Raw genomic sequence first — 9,066 nt, forward strand, 5'->3', positions numbered from 1 at the left:
AAAAAAAAAAAAAAAAAAAAAAAAAAAAAAAAAAAGAAAAATGACCTACAATTATTTATTTAAATTTTTGTATTAATTAATATATTTTTTTGAAGCACAAAGAGTCAATACCGTCTCCACTGAGACTCGATCTCATGATCTCGAGTTACTACATGCTATCTGAACATAAGATGTTTGGTGCATTAATTAATATATAATTAAGAAATAATTCCAGCAATGGTCCTCCGACTATGTTGATTTTCCAAAATTAGTCCCTGACTTTTAATTTGGACAATTTAAGTCCCTTGACTTTCAAATTTTTTTCAATGTTGGTCCTTTAGTCAAATTTTGGTTAAGTTGAGGTCAAATGAATGGGTAAAATTGTCCGTTCACCTGTATAGTATATTATTACTCGTATTTCTCCAGTACTATACGCTATATATATATGAATATAATCTCAGTCGAAGAGACTTCAACTAAGATTAATGGCTTCAATTGAGACTTAGACTGAGATTATATTCCTATATACAGCGTATAGGACAGGAGAAATACAAGTAATAATACACTAAACATGTGAACGGATAATTTTACCCCTTCATTTGACCTCAACTTAACCAAAATTTGACGAAAGGACCAACATTGAAAAGAATTTGAAAGTCAAGGAACCTAAATTGTCCAAATTAAAAGTCGGGGACTAATTTTGAAAAATCAACATAGTCGGAGGACCATTGTTGGAATTAACTCATATAATTAACAAGTAACTCAATTACATATTTAAAGACTATATCAAATGTAAAAATTCAAGTACAAATTTTGTGTGTGTGTGTGTTAGTTTGTTTTTGTTTTTTTTTTTTTTTCCTTATATATGAAGTCATTTGGTAGTCCCCTACCCTAAAGAAAGAGGCAAGGTGGCGATAAAAGCAACACAATTATTGAACCTTGCCTTTGCTTTTAGGACAAGAAGGGTTTGTAGATTAGGACATGTATGTTGTCCTTATCATGGACACTAGATGCTCTCTACTACCCTTGGAATGATAAAATTGACAAGTAATATAATGGATAATAAGAATGAATATCTTAGGGCCAACTAGTTTAAAGGCTCGATGAAGAGCCACTTCATGATATTTGTTGAGGTAATATTCAATTTGAAGGGTTAAAAATGGTCTTATCAGAAAATGATTGTCGACTCACCTTATCTCGTCATTATGTTCATTTATTGCTGGACAAGTAATTAGTCATTGGGCCCTTACGAATAGCTGATGAGTTGGTTCTCGTGTGACAGATAAAATTCAAGAACGCATGATCGAATCGTGGTAAGTGCAATGTGAGAATTTCATTCTCTTGTAGAGGTGGCTCCTTGTGGGCACCAAGTACTTGTCTTTCCACTTAAAGGGCTGTTGAATATAATTATCGTGATTTAACTCTTTCATAATTCCTATAACGCTGAGGTGTGGAGGCACCAAAGACGAGAAATTTTGCCTTTCACTCAAGGATATAGTCATTGGGAGAATATTTAGTGTTAATTGGTCAATTGAAAGAAATTTATCATTGTTTAATTAGTTGTCAAACCATTTAATGCAGAAATTGTCCACATCGTATCAATACATGTAAATATACCAATCCATAGTTGTGGGGTTTGTCTTTTCTAAATCCGTAGTTGATTTTTTTTTTTCAAATTACTCTTGCTATTCTATTTTATATGTTTGATTATATTATCGAGACTTGATTAAAATTATTTACAATTTAATTTTTTCTAATATTTAATTTAATGTTAGTACAAAAAATTTATATATATTTAAAAATTAAATTAAAAGTACTATTAAATACAACAAATTAAATTTAAAAATAATACCAAAGAAAGGATTAAAGAGTTAGCCAAAGAATAATAAACATACATATAAAATTGTGGCAAATTCTTTTCAACAAAAAAAAATGTGGCGAATTATTCCAATAATCCAGGTTTAAAAATACACAATTTACATATTGAATGTTCATGATTTGAATTGTGAACATTCAGTATGTAAATTGTGATGGGTCCACCTTGCAAGGTGGATCCTGGTTCATGATATAACTATTGTAAAATTGTATGGAGGAATTGATTTTTTTTTTCCCATTTTTATTCACTTCTATATTTAATTTTAATATTTTATTTGTGTTAATAGCCTAAATTTGTTTAAAAACTGTTAACTTATATAATATCCCATGTTCAATAAAAAAAAAAAAAAAGCATCCCATGTTAAAAATACTTTTAAAAAAATTAAGAAAAGCAAATGTATGAAGTAGTTGGGATATTTTGAAGTATTTAAGTAAATAAAGAAGACCCACCAATTGTATGCTTAGCTAGGAATTCAATGGTCCAAAAACCCCTTGGTATGTAACACTTTGGATATACTTTTAATTTGTAGGGTTGCTTAAAAGTTGCTTTTTATTAGGTCTATTATATTCAAACTTGACTTAATATCGATAAATACTATTTTTGGTTTAACCTTTGTCTAATATAAATTTTGTGGTCAAGCGTTACGAAGTGACTCTCCCAAATAGGAAGTCATAAGTAGCCTCAGTGGATGCGATATTAACTCGTCCAGGTGAGTCCAAAATATGCTTAATATTTGTTGGACTTTTAATACATTTTAGTAATTTTACTTGTTCTGATAAAAGTTTTCAAATTTGAATTCCTTTAAACATGATTTCAAATTCGAGCCTTGTAAATGGAACATATATATTGAGAGGATTCTCTCGGAAATAGAGTTTCGTAATAACTCAACTCAAAAGATGTATATATATTAAAAAATAATTAATTATAATTGTTAATTACTTTCAATAATCTAAAACATTACAAAATATCATTATAGCTTATCTATATTAAAAAAAAAAAAAAAAGAAGAGTGATTTGCCTAATTTGGGCCATTATATTAACCAATGCCATAACATTTCAAAAGGACAAAAGAGAAATTAAAAGCATTGCCCCATAGGCCCTACAAGTTTGGCAAATTGCATAGGAATCCCAATTTCCTTTAAATGTCTACAAAGAGGCCATTCCCTACATTGCAATGAAAAATAGACAAAAAACGAATAGTCCAAATCAATCATTAAAAATGGACCATTATCAAAATGAGTGGGACATCTTCTCATTTAATTTGATAGTTAGCCTTCCACGTGTGGTGAACCCATTTTTATGATGTTTGTCTATTTGTATGTATAACCAATTGCTAAAATACTACTTACAATCATATTAATAACTATACAACATCTCTAAATAAATAAAATAAAATGATGACACACCAATGAAATTGATCTACTACTATAATACTATGAGATGGACGCACATGCTAGTTTTTCAAGAATTAAAATATGAGACTGTCGATGCTCCCTCTAGCTTGTTTATTGAAGATATAAAAGTATTAGCGAGAAATTTTAATTTTAATTTTAATTTTTTTGTCTTTAGTTAAGCGACATCGAATAGGGTAGCTCATGACTTACTCAGGCGGTTTTTTTTTTTGTCTGATTGTGTTGTTTGGAACTTGACTCTTCCTCATATCATTTTAGACCGTTTGAGGATTGATTTGGCTTGATTTCAATGAAGTTTTATTTTCCAAAATAAATAAATAAATATTTTTTGAGAGAATAAAAATCTTATTTCATCGAAAATGGAATAAGGAAGAAATATAATATAAATTTAATTTCATTATTTGGTTCATGAAAGGAATACATTCAAGAACTATATTATAATGTTTGGTTGTACTCCGTATTAAATAATATAAATATAATAAACATTCAAATGACAAAATTACCCTCCACACAGATATATGTATGTATACACAACAACAATAACGACGACGACGACGACAACAACAACAACATTATTGTTATTGTTATTGTTATTGTTATTATTATTATTATTATTATTATTATTATTATTATTATTATTATTATTATTATTATTATTACTACTACTAGTACGCACATTATAGTATACAACACAAATAAGCTAATAATTACATAAAGATTAGGTAATAACTAAAATAAATTATGTAACCAAATATAAGCTAATATCAAGGTCCCCTTGGGATAGCTATTCTTTTTTACAAGGAGAATAGATCATATCTGGAATTCTAAGAACACTATTCTCAATAATAGAATAACTTATTAAATAATGAGATAGTCTGTTCTCGAGAATACTTCCAATCGTAATCAATTCTATGAATTAAAAATGTTGTTAGATTCGCTTAGTTCATTCGAAATGAGGTGTATATGATTTGTTTTGATAGCAACCATACCTTTCAATAAGATCACTTATTTCCTATTTGCGTATTTGTTGATGTAAGATGTATGTGTCAAATGTTTCATGCATAGTCACATCTATACTTTGAATAATGCACCATATGTGCAAATGTGCAATCAACCATTTCAACAAGCACGCTTCCATTATTGTTCATGCCTATGTGATATATATATAGATTAATGATCAAATGAAAACCCCTCATTCCTTCAGAACCTGCATACCAATATGAATGCACATAAATTATTTCAGGCGTAGATGGTCTGCATTTATGTAGACGATTATGTGCATTTTTGTACAAGTTCGCATGTTCTCACGGGAATAGAGGTTCTCATTGAACCTTATATATATACTAGTTTTTCTTATGCGCGCTACGCAAAAAGTAAGTGACCAATATTTGTATTTTGTATTAAAATTTTAAATTTATTTAAATTTTAATATAGTAAATAATAATAATAATGTAAAATATTTTTATAAATTGTATATTTATATTTTAAAAAATAACTAAAATATAACTCTAATATTTAATGTGTATATTATTATTATTATTATTATTATTATTATTATTATTATTATTATTAAAGAAGATAAGAAAATATATGGTGGATGCATGTGCATAGTAACAATAGTGGAAAAGATAACGGAAGTTATAACAGTAGGAGTATATTTGTCCAAAATATTATATACTACAACTTTTATAGCATAACGTAAAAAAAAAAACTTAACGGAAAAAACGGACATAAATGAGGGGTATAACCTTCATTCACATTTATTATGTTTTTAAATATGTGTATGTGTAATAAGCTTTTAAAATTAGCATATAAAAAAATGGTGAAATAAACCTCCTAAGTAGAGTAAATTGTGCAATTAAGCTCCCTAATTAAAAAACAAAGAAGACTTATACAAACATCTTAATTGGTAAAACATGTAACTACTGAGTTATAATCTTACATATTCAACAGGTTAGAGACTTCCACATATTCTTTTATTTAAATGTGGTGATGATTTAGCCTGATATTAAGATGAACTAGGGCCGGTTTTTTATTTATTTATTTTTTTTATTTTTTATTTTTTATTTTTTATCTTGTTCTTATAAAAGCGCAACCATTAAAACCAACACTTAAAATATATGATTTTTACTTCAAGTTATCTTTGCAGATTCAAGGCTTGAGGCATCATCTGTGCTGTTGGGAAAACAGAATGGTTTTGCTATGCTCAATTAATTAGGTCCTAATTATTAGAAGAGATATGTGATTTGGGATAAAATTGATAGTGTTTTAGGATTAATTGTAAATTTTTTTTTATTTCTTAAGTAGCTAGGTCAAAAATAAATATTGCGCCCTCTAAAAATTGAGACTCTGTGCTGTTGCCCATCTTGCACACCCTAAAATTCGACCATGAGACAAACTAGAAAATATATATATATATATATATATATATATATATATATATATATAATATGGCTTATATGCAGCCTGGTCATGCCATGCAATCATAAAGCTGCATCAGTGTCATCCAATTGGATTAATCTAATGTTGGCAATTGCAGTTCGCATATGTTAAGTGGATGGTTTTTTTTTTTTTTTTTTGATAATTTTAGTATCTATATTACGCGAATTGAAATGGTGCATTTTAGTACATGCTGTGGTGCGTTTTATTACGTATGTTGGTACATTAACTGTATTGTGAAATTGTGTGTTTTAATCCATCTGCTTGTGCATTTTCATATGTAGAATGGTGTGTAACTGTGTTGTGGAATGGTGTGTTTTAATCCGTCATCTGGTGCATTTTAATACGTAGAATGATGTGTATTTTAACGCATGTTTTCTAATAAGTTTAATAATGCATATTTATAATCTGAGATGTAGATTTTCAATAAGTGAAATTGTGCATTTTAACACATGTTGTGGTGCATTTTAATACGTAGAATGATGCATATTTTAGCACATGTTTTCTAATATGTATAAATAGTGCATGTTTATAATCTGACATGAGGCATGTTGTGGTGCATTTTAATACGTAGAATGATGCGTTTTATTACGTATGTTGATGAATTTTAAGTGAATAGGTGCATTTGATTATAGTGTGAAATGGTCTGTTTTATATGTCATCTGGTGCATTTTATTACGTAGAATGGTGTGTATTGTAACACATATATATTGCGCATTGATTTGATGACTTACTGTCATTTAAGGCTGAAAAACAACCGCACGGTCACACCTAAAGAGTAAGTCACACTTGAACTCAACTATATATATATATATAAATTGAAGCTCTAGATGGAGACAATCACCGTGGTCTCGGTGCACCACAAGGCAGCCATGGCTGTCTTTTTGGACCCATTAATTGTCTTGTGGTGCCGTATGGGCATAGCTACAACTGTCTCCGTCTGATATTTCAATTTTGTTTAATTTTTTACTTTTTAAAAAATTTAAAAATACTATTCAATTCCCCGTATGGAGTTTGTAAACATCATGGTCAATGTACTTGTTGGATTATATTTGTTAAAAGGTTAGCCGCTCATTGTCTTACCTGACTTGCATTATTTTTTTTTCTAGCTTTCAACGGTGGACGTTGTCTCCAACTATCTTTTTATTCAAGATGTAATTGTTACGGATTTGGTTCATTAATTACTTTCATATTTCAAAAAAAAAAAGTGCACAAAATCATATCAACGGCAAATCAGCGGTAACCTATTAAATATATAAGATTATGGCCATGTTTGGTAAATAATCAGCCTATCAGCCAATTTTGGTTTATTTGTCCACTATTAGTTGTTTGGTTAATAAACTTTTTGTAACTCCAAAATGCTAAAATTCAAAAGGCTACTCAAAGCAGCCTTTTCAGTTAGCTTTTTTAGAAAAAAAATTATATCAAACAGCTATCAACTAACAGCTAATTTATCAAATAACTTTCTACAATCAGCTAATGTTATCAACAAATCATACCTTCTAACCAAACAACCAACCCAATCAGCTAATTAACAACCATTTACCAAACAGGGCTTATAACTTAATTGTACTATTTGGTTGATGGGCTTATTTGACCACTATTTGTAAATATATTTGTATTAACATCAAAATGAAATCTATAATCTGGGGGTGTGGTTGAGTGGAAATGACTCATCTATTCTTAACCAAAGGTCAATGGTTCAATCACTAACTTTGGATATGGAACAACCTTAAATTTTTATGCCAGTTGTGCACTGTGTTCGACAGTGAAAACCCTGAGACACGCAAAAGAAAAAAAAGGAAAAAAAAATCAAAATGAAATCTATGGTGTAATAGGTATGTGATTAAAGAGGAGAGGAGTCAGTCGGCACTTGAGTGAAAAACATTAGGTAAAGCATAATGGTATGTAGCAATCAAAATTTAGGTAGACACAACAAGGTCTCTATCAAGCAATTATAAAAGGTGAGATTGGACATTTTACTAGGTATGGATTGCCGACCAGATCCTCGTCATGGAGCATTTAGGTATGGCCGGTTAGCCATTACGCAAACAAAACAATTAAATATCAAGTTACAAGCCAAACATAAGTAAGAAAAGTAATTAATATTTAATGACATTCGTTCTCTGGATGGCTTGTCAAGGTGTATTCACATGTATGGACTGACTTTTTCTTTTTGTGTGTCGAGTGTTTATTATTGTATTCTATCTTAACTAAAAATATAAGTTAATGTGTATAGGTGAATTACTTTAAGTTAAAAGATGTATTTCGTCTCAATTAAGAGTTATTTGCTTATGACCAAGGCTAAACCCTAAACACACACATATATAGAATAGCAATCAAATAAAAACCTACCCTGTGAAGAAAAAACCAATAATCAATTTCAACTGTTCATTTAGAAAAATATACGGAGTAATTAAAAACTTTCTTTAAAGCAAGGAGAGAATAAAAAATGTGTTGCATTTCCATAAATAACTCAAACTTTGAGTACACTTAGCAATACTTTAGACTGTATTATGTGATATGTGAAAGGACTTACCTTTTAGAGTTTATGTTTTATTTAATTTATTTATTTTTTTGTTTGATTTAGAGTTTAGGGTTTTTTTGTTTTGTTTTTTTTTGTTTTTCTTTTTTTAATTTTTTAATTTTTTTATAATTTAGTTTAAAGTTTAGTATTTATGATTTACCTTTAGAGTGCACCTAACAATACTATAATATGCACCATGGAACCTAAACGACATGGGCTGTCACCACCTTGTTGCTAGGTGTGTCAAACTTCAGGCTCAATTTTGGACATTTTGCATTCCGAATTTTAGAAAACTTTTAGACATGAAAGTTGTAGGTAACTCTCTTATCTTTTCTTAACCACTTGAATGACCTTGATTAGACTTCATATGAGAGTAGTGATATGATATAAAAATAAAAAATAAAAAATTTACCGATATGTCGCAGGATGGGTTCCTCGAGGTGCATTAAGGTTGTGTTTGGAAAGCATGAAAATGATTTTTGGAAAATATTTTTTGGCCAGAATACAGTTTCATTTCCTGTGTTTGATTGCATTATGGAAAACTGTCTTTGTGTGTTTGGTTCATTTTTCGAAAAAATGAGTAGAAATGTATAATGATACTATATTTTTATTATTTTATTTAAAATATAATAAAAATATATAACTAATAATATTATATATATATATATATATATATATATATATATATATATAGGGTCATGTTCTTGAGTGGTGCATTTCGTAACATTGAGTGGTGCATTTCTTAACATTGGGTGGTGTAAACCGCACGGCCGCACGTAAGGGCGCGATCACATTTGAATATATATATATATATATATATATATATATATATA

Source organism: Ipomoea triloba, chromosome 8 (assembly GCF_003576645.1).
Source record: "Ipomoea triloba cultivar NCNSP0323 chromosome 8, ASM357664v1".
Taxonomy (NCBI): domain Eukaryota; kingdom Viridiplantae; phylum Streptophyta; class Magnoliopsida; order Solanales; family Convolvulaceae; genus Ipomoea; species Ipomoea triloba.